Source organism: Equus przewalskii, chromosome 26 (assembly GCF_037783145.1).
Source record: "Equus przewalskii isolate Varuska chromosome 26, EquPr2, whole genome shotgun sequence".
Lineage (NCBI taxonomy): Eukaryota > Metazoa > Chordata > Mammalia > Perissodactyla > Equidae > Equus > Equus przewalskii.
Window position 1 is genome coordinate 27691596 of NC_091856.1, and position 15092 is coordinate 27706687.

Genomic DNA, 15092 nt, shown 5'->3' on the forward strand with positions numbered 1-15092 from the left:
GACTTAATGTCCTAGGGGACAGACTACTAAAATTATTTCTCTTTGTTTTCCAAAATGAGTAACCACCGAATAGTTAGTTCCACAGAATTCCCTTAGACTCACTCCCCTGCAGATCTGCATTCCTACAGAAATGCCTACCCTGGCCCGGTGCTTATTTCGTCCAGGCCTTTGTCAACCAAAAGAACAGCTCTGTAGTTTCTGCACTGCTTGGCCCTGTGTGCTATGTTAGACAACTACACTGGCTTTGAAAATACTTCATTAGATGAATATATGAAGGACTGGCAGAGGAAAAGAAGTTCAGATGTCCAACATGCAGACAATGATTTACACACAAAGATATCCACCTCAGAGCTGCTTATGACAGCAAAAAAACGCAAAGAGCCTAAAAATTGGCAGTACATTTTTCTTAGGAACTGGAATAAAAGACATTTGATTACAAATCCAAGCTTCACACACTAGAGATAGGCAAGTTACTTAACCCTTGGTTTCCTTCTCTTTAAAATGGAACTAACTACCTGAAAGAGTTGTCATAAGGATTCAACAGTATAATTCATGTAACATGCTTAGCATATTTTCCAGGTGGAAAGTAATCAAATGGCAGCTATTATTACTATTATTGTTAACTCCAACAGTAAAGAATCATTAGATTAAGTATGGACTACTTTTGTGATTTAGTATTATGTGGTTATTAATGTCCTTCAGAGAGAAAATTTTAAACTTACAAAAATATATAAAAGGATATCAATTGGGGCTGGCCCCGTGGCCTTGTGGTTAAGTTCGGCACATTCCACTTCAGCAGCCGGATTCAGATCTTGGGCACATGTTCGGATCTCAGGCACATACTTTCACCACTCATCAGACAAGCTGTAGTGGTGACCCACATATACACACACAGGAAGATCGGCAGAGATGTTAGCTCAGGGATAATCTTCCTCAAGAAAAAAAAAAGAGGAAGATTGGCAACAGATGTTAGCTCAGGCAATCTCCAGCAAAAACAAAGGATATCAAGTAAGTAAAAAAGGTATATGATCGAAAATACTTTAAAATATGTACATATGTATTATAGGTATATTACATATATTGTTAGCAAAGGACTAAAAGGAAATATACCACAGTTTCTACTTTGGGATGGTGGAATTAAAGATAATTATTTTCTTCTTCTGTATTGAAAAGTAAATATTCATTCAAAAGTTGGTTTCATGTTTTTCCCTGTGGATACCCAACTGTTCCATCAACATTTTTTTTAATAGACCATCCTTTCCCCTCTGAATCACCCTGGCACCTTTGTCAAAAAATCAATTGATTCTCTTTTCCATTCCACTGATCTATACTTCTATCCTTGTGCCAATACCACAATGTCTTGACTACTGTATCTTCATGATAAGCCTTGAAATCAGGTAACATGGTTCCTCCAACTTTATTCTTCTTTTTCAAACTTATTTTGGCTAAGTCCTTTGCCATATAAATTTCCATACAAATTTTAGAATCAGCTTGTCAAATTCTATTTTAAAAGCCTAGTGGTAGTGCATTGACTCTAGAGATCAATTTGGGGAGGACTGACATGTGCATCAATAATGGTCTTCCACAGATACAGAATCAATAGGATGGAGATATATATAAAGATTTATTTTAAGGAACTGGTTCAAGCAAGTCAAAATCTACCAGGCAGATTAGGAGGCTGGAAACTCAGGCAGGATTTCTGTTACAGTCTTGACATAGAATTCCTTCTTCTTTAGGAAATTTCAGTTTTTGCTCTTAAGGCCTTCAACTGATTGGACGAAGCCCACCTACATTATGGAGGGTTATCGCCTTTATTTAAAGCCAACTAATTATAAATACTAATCAAAGCATCATCTAGCTTAGTGTTTGGGCAAACAACTGGGCACCACAGCCTAGCCAAGTTGACACATAAAATTAACCATCACAACATCTTGACAACATTGAGTCCTTGAGTTCATGAGCATGGTTTACCTCTTCATTTATTTAGATCTTCTTTTAACATATCTCAGCAATGTTTTATACCTTTTGGGGTCCAGGTCATGCAAATATCTTGCTCAATTTACCCCCAGGTATTTCATGTTTTGATGCTATTATAAAAGCATTGTTTTATTAATCGTAATTTATAATTTTTAATACCAATTTCCCTAACTCATATCACATACAAAATTAACAAAAATGGATCAAAGACCTAAATGTAAGAGATAAATTTATAAATTGTCTAGAAGAAAAGATACGAAAAAAATCTCGTGCTCTTGGGTTATCCAAAAATTTCACAGGACACAAAAAGCACGAACCATAAAAGAAAAAATCAATAAACTGAACTTTGAAATTAAAACCTTAGGATATGTGAAAGATGCTGTTAAGCAAATGAAAAGGCAAGCTACAGACTGGGAGAAATATCTGCAAAGCAATATCTAACAAAAGACTTATAGCCAGAATATATAAAGAACTCTCACAATTTAATAACAATAAGACAAAGAACTCAATTAAAAAATGGTCAATAGATTTGAATAGACACATCACCAAAGAAGATGCACAATATCTTCTAGTAAATAAGCACATAAAAAGACTTTCAACATTATAAGTCATCCGGGAAATGAAAATTAAAACAACAATGAGATACTACCATAATTCAACAGAATGACTAAAATGAAAAAGACTGACAATATGAACAGTTGGTGAGGAAGAGGAGCAATTAGAACTCTCATATTGTTGAAAAACAATTTTACAGTTTCCTATAAAGTTATTATAAGACCCAGAAATCATATGTGTATACAAAAACTCAAACATAAATGTTTATATCAGTTTTATTTACAGTAACCAAAACCTGGAAACAACCCAAATGGCCATCAACAAGAATATTACTCAGCAGTAAAAAGGAACAAACTACTCATATGTAACATCATGGATGAATTGCAAAATGTTATGCCAAGCAAAAGAAGCTAGGCATAAAAGAATACATAATGTATGATTCCATTTATGTGAAATCCTAGGAAAGACAAAGCTAACCTATAGTCAAGGAAAACAGACCCGTGGTGGCCAAATGCCAGGGTTGCTGGGGGTGACTAAAAAGGGAAACAAGGAACTTTTGAGAGTAAAGAAAGTTGTATATCTTGACTACAGCAGTAGTTACACATCTGTACACATTTGTCAAAGTTGCAAAATTGTACACTTAAAACTGGTGAATTTGTGTGTGTGTTTACATTTCTTTAGATTTTTCCATTTCGTCATATGGAAAATTACATATTTTGAAAACCCCTCCCAATTGATACAATTAAAATGCTGGATGATATATTTATACACAGAGACACACACACACATACATATACACACAATCTTTAACTATATTGCTAATCTGTAAAAATGTAAACACTCCAGAGAACAAAAAATGAAATAGACGGCTGGCCCGGGGTTCACTGGTTCAGATCCCGGGTGTGGACATGGCACCGCTTGGCACGCCATGCTGTGGTAGGCATACCACACATAAAGCAGATGAAGATGGGCACAGATGTTAGCTCAGGGCCAGTCTTCCTCAGCAAAAAGAGGAGGATTGGCAGCAGATGTTAGCTCAGGGCTAATCTTCCTCAAAAAAAAAAGAAAAGAAACAGAAACTGGAACTCAGAAAGGAAAATTAGCAACAAAGTTGGCTTTTATCCTGAAGCTCTTTGCCAAACTATGGACACTTTGAGGTCCTAAATGATGGCAATACAAAGCAGAAGTGAAAGGAGAAAAGCCTAGAAACCTCGGAAGAATACTGCAACCTAAAGCTTAGGTGCCTGAGGGCTACATCTTTAATAGGGATAAAAAAAATCTGAACAAGTTCTGCCAGCAGAGAATTTTCCATTCTTGGTGCTCTTGCAGGGTGGAAGCAAACATCTCCACTGACAATTTCTAACTACATGTATCCTCTCACAGGGATTTGCAATCCAAATTCATCTACAAGGTCTAATAAAATGGCAAACAGATAATTTATAGAGCAGCATAATTATCAGTACTCCTAGGTGATAACCAGAAGCATAACTGAAATAGAGATGTACTGGAGAGGGACTCAAATTTAACAAAGGCCTCAAAAAATTCCTACAAATGCAGCTTTATGGACAACTAAAATAATCAGATACAGAATATAAAAAACAGTGCTTAATATGTTTAAAAACTAAAGAAAAGATTGGAAGTGAGTAGAAAACAAGACTATGAACAGCCAAAAATCTATAAAAGATCTATAAAAGAATCAAATGGAACTTCACAAAATGAAAAGATTAGACACAAGTAAAGGAAGAATTAGTGAAATGAAAAACAAATCCAGATACATTATCCATAATATGGTCTAAATAGACAAAAAGTAAAAGTATGAAAGGGAAGATAAGCAACATGAATAAGAAAGTGAAAAGTCTAACACATTCTAATCAGATTTCCAGAAGGATACAATAAGGAGAATGGAGAAGAGTCAATAGATAAAAGAAATAGTGGCTGAGAACATTCCAGCATTGTTGATTCAGAAATTCCAAGCAAGATAAATAAAAAGAAATCCATAACAGAGACAAAGCATTGTGAAATTGCAGAACTCTAAATGATAAACATCTAGAGAGAATAGGTTTAAGAGCAACAATTAGACACATTCATTTGTGGCAAGCAAATTAAACAAACAAGTAAAAGCAAATTAGAAACACAAAAGAACCTCCTAAACTCATAAAGAAATCTAAATAAGACCTATCTTACTTGAGAAATGTTAAAATATTCCCTTTAAAGTCAGGAAAAACAAAAGGATATTTACTATCTTTGATTCTACTCAACATTGTATTGGAGATACTGGGCAGCACAATGGGACAAGAAAAGGAAATAAAAGACATAAAAAATAGAAAGACAAAAAAGACAAAATAGTCATTTATAAGTTACATAATTTTCTATCTGAAATCCAAAAGAAAGTATAATAAATTACTATAATTAATTAGGTAGCTGGGCAAAAGATCAATATTAAAAAAAATCAATTCTAAACAACAGAACAAAAAAAATGTAATTAAACATATATACCATTTACAAAAGTCATAAAAAGAGTAAGTTCTTAGGGAAAAAATGATCCAAAGATGTGCAGGACCATTACGGAAGAAATTTTAAAATGTTATTAAAGAAATTAAAATAAGGCCTAAATAGGGGCTGGCCCCGTGGCCGAGTGGTTAAGTTCGCGCGCTGCACTGCAGGCGGCCCAGTGTTTCGTTGGTTCGAATCCTGGATGCGGACATGGCACTGCTCATCAGACCACGCTGAGGCAGCGTCCCACATACCACAACTAGAAGAACCCACAACTAAGAATATACAACTATGTACCGGGGGCTTTGGGGAGAAAAAGGAAAAAATAAAATCTTTAAAAAAAAAAAAAAAGGCCTAAATAAACTGACATCATGTTCAAGAATTGGGTAGGAAGACACATGAACATAAAGATTTCAATACACACTAGACTTGCCTATACATTCAATGAAAGTCCAATTAAATCTCAACGGGGTTTTTTATGAAAATTGATCATATGAGTCTAAAATTCACCTGGAAGGGTAGAGGACCAAGAAAAGCAGGATATTTTGGAAGAAAAAAAGAAGACAAGGAAACTTTCCCAACAGATATTAAGACTATAGTAATCAACACAGCAAGATACTGGCACAGGGATAGACAAATTAATAGAGCAGAATTAAAAGCCAGAAATAAGACCATGCATATAGGAAAACTTGATACATGACAGGGTTGGCACTGCAAATCCCTGGGGGAATGACTGGATATTCAAAACATATTACAGGGGTGATGGGATATCCAAATGGGAAAACAAAAATGAAAGTGGATCCCAGTTGTACAGTATCCATAAAAAGCAAGTCCGGGTGAATTAAAGATTTAAATGCGAAAGGCAGAAACTTCAAAATTCTAGAAGAAAAACAACCCTGATAATAATTCTGAACAAAGACATTATAAAAATACATATAACCTAATATCTCTCATGAACACAGACACAAAAGTTCTAAACCATACATTAGCCAACCTAGCCCAGTAATATATAAAAAGGATAAAACATCATTATCAAGTGGATCGGTAGAACATTAAAAAATCAATCAATTCTAACTTACCATTTTAAAAGAATAAAGGAGAAAAACAGATGCTCATAGCAATAGATAGATATGGAATAAACAACAAAATTCAACACCTATTCATGATTTTAAAAAAAACCAATAAACTAGGAATAGAAGGAAATTTCCTCACTTTAAGGGCATCTCTAAAAAAATTCCACAGCTCACATTGTACTTTATGGTAAAACACTGTTCCCCCTAAGACTGAGAACAAAATAAGACACTCACTTTCACCACTTCTGTTCAACATTCCACATGGCATTAGAGGTCCTAGTCAGTGCAGTCAGGAAGGAAATAGAAATGAAAGGAGTAAAAATCCAAAAGGAATAAGTAAAACTGTCTCTATGTGCAGATGATATGATTGTTTACATTACCTAGAGAATCTATAAAAAACCAATAACTGAAATTAGCAAGGTCACAGGATACAGGGTCAATATACAAAACAATCAATTGTACACATAAAGCAAACAATTGGCAAATACAATAAAATAAACAAATAATTCTAATTATAGCATTGCAAAAAAATAAAATAAAACACCTAAGAGTAACAAAAGACATGTAAGATCTTTAAACTGAAAAGTAAAAAACACTAGTGAGAAATTAAAGACCTAAATAAATGAAGAGATATACCATGTTCAAGGATTAAAAGATTCAATATTAGGATATTTTTCTCTAAATTGATTTACCGATTCAACATAATTCCAATCAAAATCCCACCAGATGTTTCTGTAGAAACTGAGAAACTGATTCTAAAATATACATGGAAATGCAAAGGATTTAGAATATCTAAAGCAATTCAGAAAAAGAACACAACAGTTGGAGCATATATAATACCAATCTTCAATATTCACTCTAAAGCTACAGCAATCAAGACAGTATAGCATAAGGATAAACAAATGTAACAGTGGCACAGAATGGACTCACACCTATACAATCACTACAAAGGCACAAGAGCAATCCAATAGGGAAAAGAACGTCTTTATAACAAATAATGCTGAAATGACTGGACAACCACATGGGGAAAAAATGAACACTGACCTCCCTACCTCATACCATGTACAAAATTAATTTGATATAGACCACAGACTGAAATGCAAAAGTTAAAATTATAAAGTTTGTAGATGAAAACATAAGAGAACATATGTTCTAGATGAGAACTTGAAAACATAAATGCATGACTCGGGGGTGAGCAAAAGTTTCTTAGAGCAGAGAAAGCATTAACTGTAAAAGGAAAATACTGATAAACTTCACCAACATAAAAAACTTTCGCTCATCAAAAGATACTATTAAGGAGGCCGGCCCGGTGGTGCAGCGGTTAAGTGCGTACATTCCGCTTCAGCAGCCCAGGGTTCGCAGGTTCGGATCCTGGGTGTGGACCTATGCACCACTCGTCAAGCCATGCTGTGGCAGGCGTCCCACATAAAACAGGAAGATGGGCATGGATGTTAGCTCAGGGCTAATCCTCCTCAAAGAAAAAAAAAAAAAAAAGACACTATTGAGAAAATGAGGGGCCAGCCCTGTGGCGCAGCAGTTAAGTTCGCACGTTCTGCTTCTCGGTGGCCCCGGGTTCACCGGTTTGGATCCCGGGTGCGGACATGGCACCGCTTGGAACACCATGCTGTGGTAGGCGTCCCACATATAAAGTAGAGGAAGATGGGTATGGATGTTAGCTCAGGGCCAGGCTTCCTCAGCAAAAAAGAGGAGGACTGGCAGCAGTTAGCTCAGGGTTAATCTTCCTCAAAAAAAAAAAAAGAAAAGAACATGAACAGGCAAACTCTAGACTGGGAGAAAATATTTGCAAAATATATATATCTGACAAAGGACCAGTATTAAAATATATAAAGAATTCCTACAACTCAATAAAAAAATCAAAGATTTAACAATTTTCTTCATGTGCCAACAAACATATTAAAAAATGCTCATCACTCACCAGGGAAATGCAAATTAAAACCACAATGAGATATACCCACCAGAATGGCTAAAAATAGAAAGATTGACAACACGAAATATTGGTGAGGATGTAGAACAACTGGAACTCTCATACATTGCTGGTGGGAGTACCAAACAGTACAACCACTTTGGGAAAAGGTTTGGCAATTTCTTAAATATAAAATCTTAAAAAAAAACAAAGGAGGGCCAGCCCTGTGACTGAGTGGTTAAGTTCTCGCGCTCTGCTTCGGCGGCCCAGGGTTTCACTGGTTTGGATCCTGGGCGTGGACATGGCACCACCCGTCAGGCCACACTGAGGCGGCATCTCACATGCCACAAGTAGAAGGACCCACAACTAAAATATACAACTATGTACTGGGGGGCTTTGGGGAGAAAAAGGAAAAATAAAATCTTAAAAAACACTAAACATACAACTATCCTATGATCCAACACTTTTACTCATGTATTTACCTAAGAGAATAAAAATATGTGGTCTTAGAAAGACTTGTACAAGAATGTTTGTAGCAGCTTTGTTCAAGATAGCCCAAAACTGGAACTGCCCAGTTGCCCATCAACATGAGAAAGGAAAACCAAACTGCAATATAATCGTACAAGAGATGAATATTCAGCAATAAAAGCAAAGAACTATTCCTAAACCAACAACATGCGTAAATCTCAAAAACATTACACTGAGTGAAAGAAGCCTTACACAAAAGAATACACATGATTTCATTTATATCAAGTTCCAGAACAGGGAAAATGCACCTAGGGAAGAAAATCATAGAAGTAGCTTCCTTTGGGGCACAGGCACAGGGTTTGACTGTGAAAGACCATGAGGGAACTTTCTGGGGTGATAGTAATGTTCTATATCCTGATAAGGGTTTGGATCACACAAGTGTATGCATTTGTCAAAACTCACAGTATAGTATACTTAAGACCTGTGCATTTCATCGTACATAACTTTTCTCTAGGAAGAGAAGAAAAGAAAGAATGGTAAACAAATATTGAATTATAGTTAATTACATATAAGCAGGAGTCTTTAGAGGTGAAGTGTACTAATGTCTGCAACTTACTTTGAAATGCATTAAAAAAGATGTTGTGATGGATGGGTAGACATATGACAGAACAAGTATAGAAAATGTTAATTGTAAAATCTAGGTGATAGATGAGCGTTAAATATTGGACGAAAAAAATGCTACGTGAAGAGGGAAGTGGTAACAGGGTAATCAAATTTCCTAGGATAATGAGAGCAAATGAAAAGATGAGAAAAAGAGAATATAAAAATAACATGAGGGCTGGCCTGGTGGCGCAGCGGTTAAGTTCGCACGTTCCGCTTCGGCGGCCTGGGGTTCGCCAGTTCGGATCCCCGGTGTGGACATGGCACCGCTTAGCAAGCCATGCTGTGGTAGGCGTCCCACATATAAAGTAGAGGAAGATGAGCACTGATGTTAGCTCAGGCCCAGTCTTCCTCAGCAAAAAGAGGAGGATTGGCAGCAGTTAGCTCAGGGCTAATCTTCCTCAAAAAAATAAATAAATAAATAACATGAAACAACTAACTCAGGGCAGGGGGATGGGGGCATATGAAGAGGTGATTTTAAACAGATTTTAAACAGATGGGCCTCACTACAAAGCTGACATCTGAGTAAAGACATGAAGAAGAAGCGACAGTGAGTCATGTAGCTATCTGGAAGAGTATCCAGGTAGATGGAACAACACAGAGGCCAGTATCACTGAAGCAGAGTGAGTGAGATGAAGAGTAACAGAAATGAAATAAGGAGAGGTAAATAGGGGCCAGATCACCTAGGGCCTTGTCCTGGGAAGACTGTTCCTCCAAAAGGAAACCACTGGAGGATTTTGGGCCAAGAAGTGGTCCAATCTGACAAACTTTTTAAAAGATCCCTCTAGATGCTGTGCTAAATATACACATTCTCATCCTTTCTCAACCAGAGTTCTAAGGAAAGAATTAAGCCTTAATGCAGTGTGGTAATCATTTCACAATACATACAAATATCAAATCATTATGTTGTATACCTTTAACACAATGTTACACGTTAATTATATCTCAATAAAACTGGGGTGGAAGGCTTAAAGCCTTAAGTAATTCCTTTGTATGTAATGAATTAACTCCTCTTCTATAAATCAAGAATAATAGTAGTTGTGTACCATCCTTGGGAGAATTGAGAAAATAGTCATTCAAATCCTTTTCTGCTTTCTGGGATTAAACAAGGAATGCTGTTTGACAAAAGTCACATCAAGGAGGTTAAGACTAGAAACAGGGAAACAAATTGTAATAATCCAGCAAGACTTAGGGTGCCTAGACTAGGGTGGTAGCAGTGGAGGTGGAGAGAAGTGGTCAAATTCTAGACATACTTGAATATAAGCTAAAGCTGAATTCGCAAATGGACTGGATAAAGAGTGTGTGAACAAGAAAGAAATTAAGGACAGCTCCAAGTTTTTTGGCATGATCAAATGGAAAGATGGCATTGCCATTAACTGAGATGGGGAAGACAGAAGAATCAGAAGCTGCATTGTGGACAGCTTACATAAAACTGCCTTTCAGACAGCCAAGAGGTGCTGTAGACAGCTAGAGTTCAAGGGAAAGTCCAGGTTTGAGGTTGAATTTAACTTTGGGAGTTGTCAGGTGGTATTTGGTAGCCATGACATGATGCTGGATATAATCAAGAAAGTAAATATATTTAGTGAAGAAAAGATGTCCACGGACTGAGCTCTGGAGCACACCATTAAAAGATTTGGGGGGCTATAGAAGAACTGGCAGAGGAGACAGAAAGAAAAGCTTGAGAGGTAGCAGGAACACAGGAAAGTAGGGTTCCCTGGAGATCACACCATGAAATTCATCAAAAATTGGTTCAACAGAGCAGTTTCCAACCTCCCCCTCTAAGACGGAAGAAATAGCCACAAGCTTGTACAATGATGGGAATGTCACAGTAGAGAGGGGGTAAAATAATCATCCAGAATAGAAAGGGGAGAGTTGATGGAATCACATCTGGAGCAGGTGAGAGGGGATAGGATCTAGTGTACACAGATGCAGGGTTTCGCTCCTGCTAAGAATCTGGAAAGAACATCAATGATAATAGGAGAGAAAGCAGAATATATGGACAAACGAGCAAGTGTGTCAGAAGATGTGGTAACGGCAGCTTGCAGAATTTCTCTTCTGATTGTTCATAACAGCAGCGTTCATTATAGCAAAAAACCCAAGAAAAAACAAAAAAACTGCAAACAACTCATGTGTCCATCAACAGGAGTAGATTTAAGGTTTTTGGTCATGTTCTTAAGTAAGGCAGTAGATTCTCAGGCGTTCATTTTATCATACCTTATATGCATGTTCTATTCTTTCATATGTATCAACTAATACATGTAATAACTATTTACGCACAAAAGTTCTATTCCGGATAGGGCACTGGAATTGAGGGGTGGTCAAAGGAGACTTGCATTATGTCTATATTATTTTAATTAAATATTTATGTACTATTTTAATTATTTACAAAGAAAATGTTAATATATTGCTTGCATAATATTTCTGGACACCTAAGTTCTCCGGGTAGATGGCATTATGGTCATTTTTTTCCATTTTTAGGTGTGCTGTACATTTATATCAGAGCCTAAATATATTCATGACTGGAAAAATAAATTTTAAATAACCATATAAAAGTGCATAAAAAAACACTAACACAGTATGTCATAATTGTTACATGCAGTGGTAGGGTTATGTGGGTTTTATTTTTCCCTTCTATTCTCACCTTAAATTTGGCAGGGGGAGTAGGATGAGCAATGAGCATGTATTGATTACATAATTGGGAATAAAATTTTTTAAAAAAAGAAAAACTCCTGCAGCCTTCTGTTTTCCACCTCTTTTGGCATTCTCAGTAACCAAAATTGAATTTTGCTTTTAACTGGATTCTAATCTCTTAATAAATGATCACTTGAGTTCTTCATTATGTCATTGGCTAACACTTCATTTTTAGGAATTACATACTAAATAGATGATCCTGGGTTAAACATATGACTTGAATTTCATTTGCAGTATTGGGATGACTAGTCCTGCCTCAGCCCCTTTTGGCTACTGGTAGGCAGCCTACTGTTCCCCTGGAATCGACCTTAAGCCAGCTGGTCAGCATATCAAGAGCTGTCACTTCACAACCCAGCAAGACCGAAAATGGTCGGGTCTGTTCCATGTCTGTAAGTGGAGATGCCAAGCACTTACACAATCCTATGAGGGAGAAGGCCTAAATGGAGTAGAAAAGGCTCCTGTCAGCTCCGTGGCCCCTCTCTATGAGGTCTCCTTAGTCCCAGGGACTTCTCTTTCCCAACCCTACGCCTGCCTCTGGCCCCTCTCTGAGCACTAGAGTCGCAGTTCCCAGGTAAGAAGGTATGCTCTTTGTTCTCACGCCTTTTGGATGGAATTCTGGTAATGATCAAGCACTGATTCTCACACTGGGATCCACTCTGCTCTGAAGCCTTCCCCGTTCCGTTCTCCCCAGAATGGGTTTCTCTTGAGTCTCTATGCTTGGCCTGCACTGATTCTACCTTGCTAACGTCTGAACTTCACCTCAGGGAGCCAATATCAGAGGCCTTACTCCCCATGCCTGCCTCCCCTCCACCCAGACACTTCCCCATATCCTGGGTTAAGTTTTCTGCAAATGCCTGCCTTCCTCTAGCCTCAAAGCTTACTGTGCCCTTGGTGCATGGCCTGCTGCTCAACAATGACTACTGTCCACCCATATATGCCAACCTTTGAAGGGGCCAATTCTGGCAGATAAAATGGACCTGCTATATTGTGAACTGTATTTCTGATAGCACCTACTGAGGTTTTTCCTAAAATTTGGCTACACTCATGAAAGCTGGAAAATGTATGGCAAACTTTCCATTTAGAATTGCTAAGGAATTTGGGAAAAAACAATGTTTCCTCAAGCCAAATGATCTAAAATTCAATGGGATAATGGGGAGAGAGGTATTAGAAAGGGAAAATTAGCATTTGTTCAGCAACTACTATGTGCCAGACATTTACCTACAGAAGCTATTTACTCCTTGCCACAACTCAGTGAATTAAGAATTACCACTACAGATAAGAATCCAACACTCAGCAAGGTTTGATAACTTTCTCAAAGTACCAGCAAGTGGTAGAACAAGTTTTGAACTCAGGTCTTTACGATTTCAAAGTTAATGCTCTTTTCATCATACCATGCTGATGCCTGAATCTCCAACATGCTTAAGAGCTACTAAAGCACTTGAAAATCCCTTAAGTAGCTATATAAATAATACTCAGATCCCTACAAACATTTATTTTTTGCTAATTACACAGTATGCATCTAAAGTTATAAAAACTAAGAAAAGGTAATTACAGAGTCTCATGATGCAGGAGTTTTCGTTTGTTCTGTTCTATTTTTTATACCACCAAGCAAATTTTGTAACAAGCGATGTACTAAGAGTTTTGAGGGCCTTTTGTTCAGTGACAGGCAACAAGCACTTGGGAAATCACTATCAGAGTTTGAATACCAAATTCTCAAGGCTGAGTTCAACAAAACTATCGCTCTAGGGAATCCTTTCTGGTTACTCACTAGACAAGGAAAGATAACTCACGTGCACTGTTGAGTCATGTAAAGGCGGCTTATCTAAAGAAAATTCAGCATCACACAAATTCAGTTTGAAGTTTTAAGAAACTCTGATAATTTTTACATGTTGCTAGGGACAGCTTACATCCTCTAAAAATTATAACATAACTAAAAAATCTTGAAAGAGATCATTTCAATTTATCTCCCCCATCTAGCCTGGATGAGTGATCTGTATTTGAGAATGTTTATACAAAAGAGAACAAACAAATATACAACAATATTTATATATAAATTCAAAGTCCTGTCTTCCAACTCCACTGCTCCTGTGAAATACTACCTCAAAGCAGAAATACCATGAGCACATCTGACAGAGGCAGTCATCCAACACCCTGGCCTTTCGGGTGTTTCAATGACCCATCATCTTTCTGACCACCTTCTTTACTGCACCTCTGCCATCTCTTCATTTAGTCTCCCCTTGACCTTCCCACTGCCAAACCTGCTCTTCCTCTGAAATCACTAATTAAGACTCCCCAATTTGGAACCAGGTTTCCTATCCTTGCTTATCTTAAAACTCCTACTATACCTGTTCTTAATCCTCATCACTGATAGTCTCTTCATTCTCCCCTTTATCAGACCTCCCTTGTTCATTCCCGCCTTATCCAGCTTAGTTCTATGGTCTATCATATCAAGACCCTAAAGGTTCATGTCTCTTTTCTTTTTATTAGATATGCATGGAAATGCCTTATCCCTGAATGAAACCATCTTTTTACCTTCTCTGCGCCTACATTTAGGCTGCTATGCATGGCTTGGAAAAAATTGCCCACAAACATATTGTACCTCTAAAAATTCTACATGTATAAAGTCTACAGCATCAACTAAGCCTTCAACACCATCCAGAGATTCTTTTTTTCACTAGTCAGCCTACATGACTATTTTAAATCTTCTCCCTTCTCCAAACATCTCATATCCATACACTCTCTTCCTCACTCTCAGTATCTGATCTCACCACCTACTTCATCAAGAAAATAGAAGCTAACAGAATTGCCTCAACTTTCCAACAACACATTCATTCATTCAATATGTATTAAACACCACTGGAAGCCTGGGCTCTGGAACTAGATCACCTATGTCCTTTGGGTAAGTTACTTAACCTCTCTGGGCTTCTGGTTTATTCATTTCTAAATTGCGGATATGAGTGGTGCCAACCTCACGGGATTGTTATGAAGGTTTAAGAAGTATATACGAAGCATTTTGAATGGTGTCTGGCACAGAGTAAGGATGCCATAAATATCAGCCACACTACCACCCTGATGACAACTACATGGGTCAGGTACCAGATAAATACAAATCTATACCCACCCTTTCCTCCTCCCTTTCTGTTACAATAGAGGAAACGTCTGTGTCTCCTCCCTCTAAGGCCAATACTTCCACTCCCCTTCTTTGAACTGCGTTTAGGAGAGGATAGAAACAAAATAAATATACAGCCTAA

The 15092-nt window shown here is 37.3% G+C and overlaps 1 protein-coding gene across 25 annotated transcripts in view; it reads right to left on the minus strand.

Moving 5' to 3' along the window:
• The window catches only part of DENND1A (DENN domain containing 1A), a 513391-nt gene that overhangs the window by 292667 nt on the left and 205632 nt on the right, over positions 1–15092 (minus strand). For 2 of the 25 annotated variants that reach the window (XM_070596428.1, XM_070596434.1), the window contains one exon: positions 723–928. The exons of the other annotated variants lie outside the window; for them this stretch is intronic. The gene's annotated coding sequence lies outside the window, so the exon portion shown is untranslated. Of the gene's footprint in view, positions 1–722; positions 929–15092 lie in introns of those variants that run through there. 25 annotated transcript variants of the gene reach the window in all.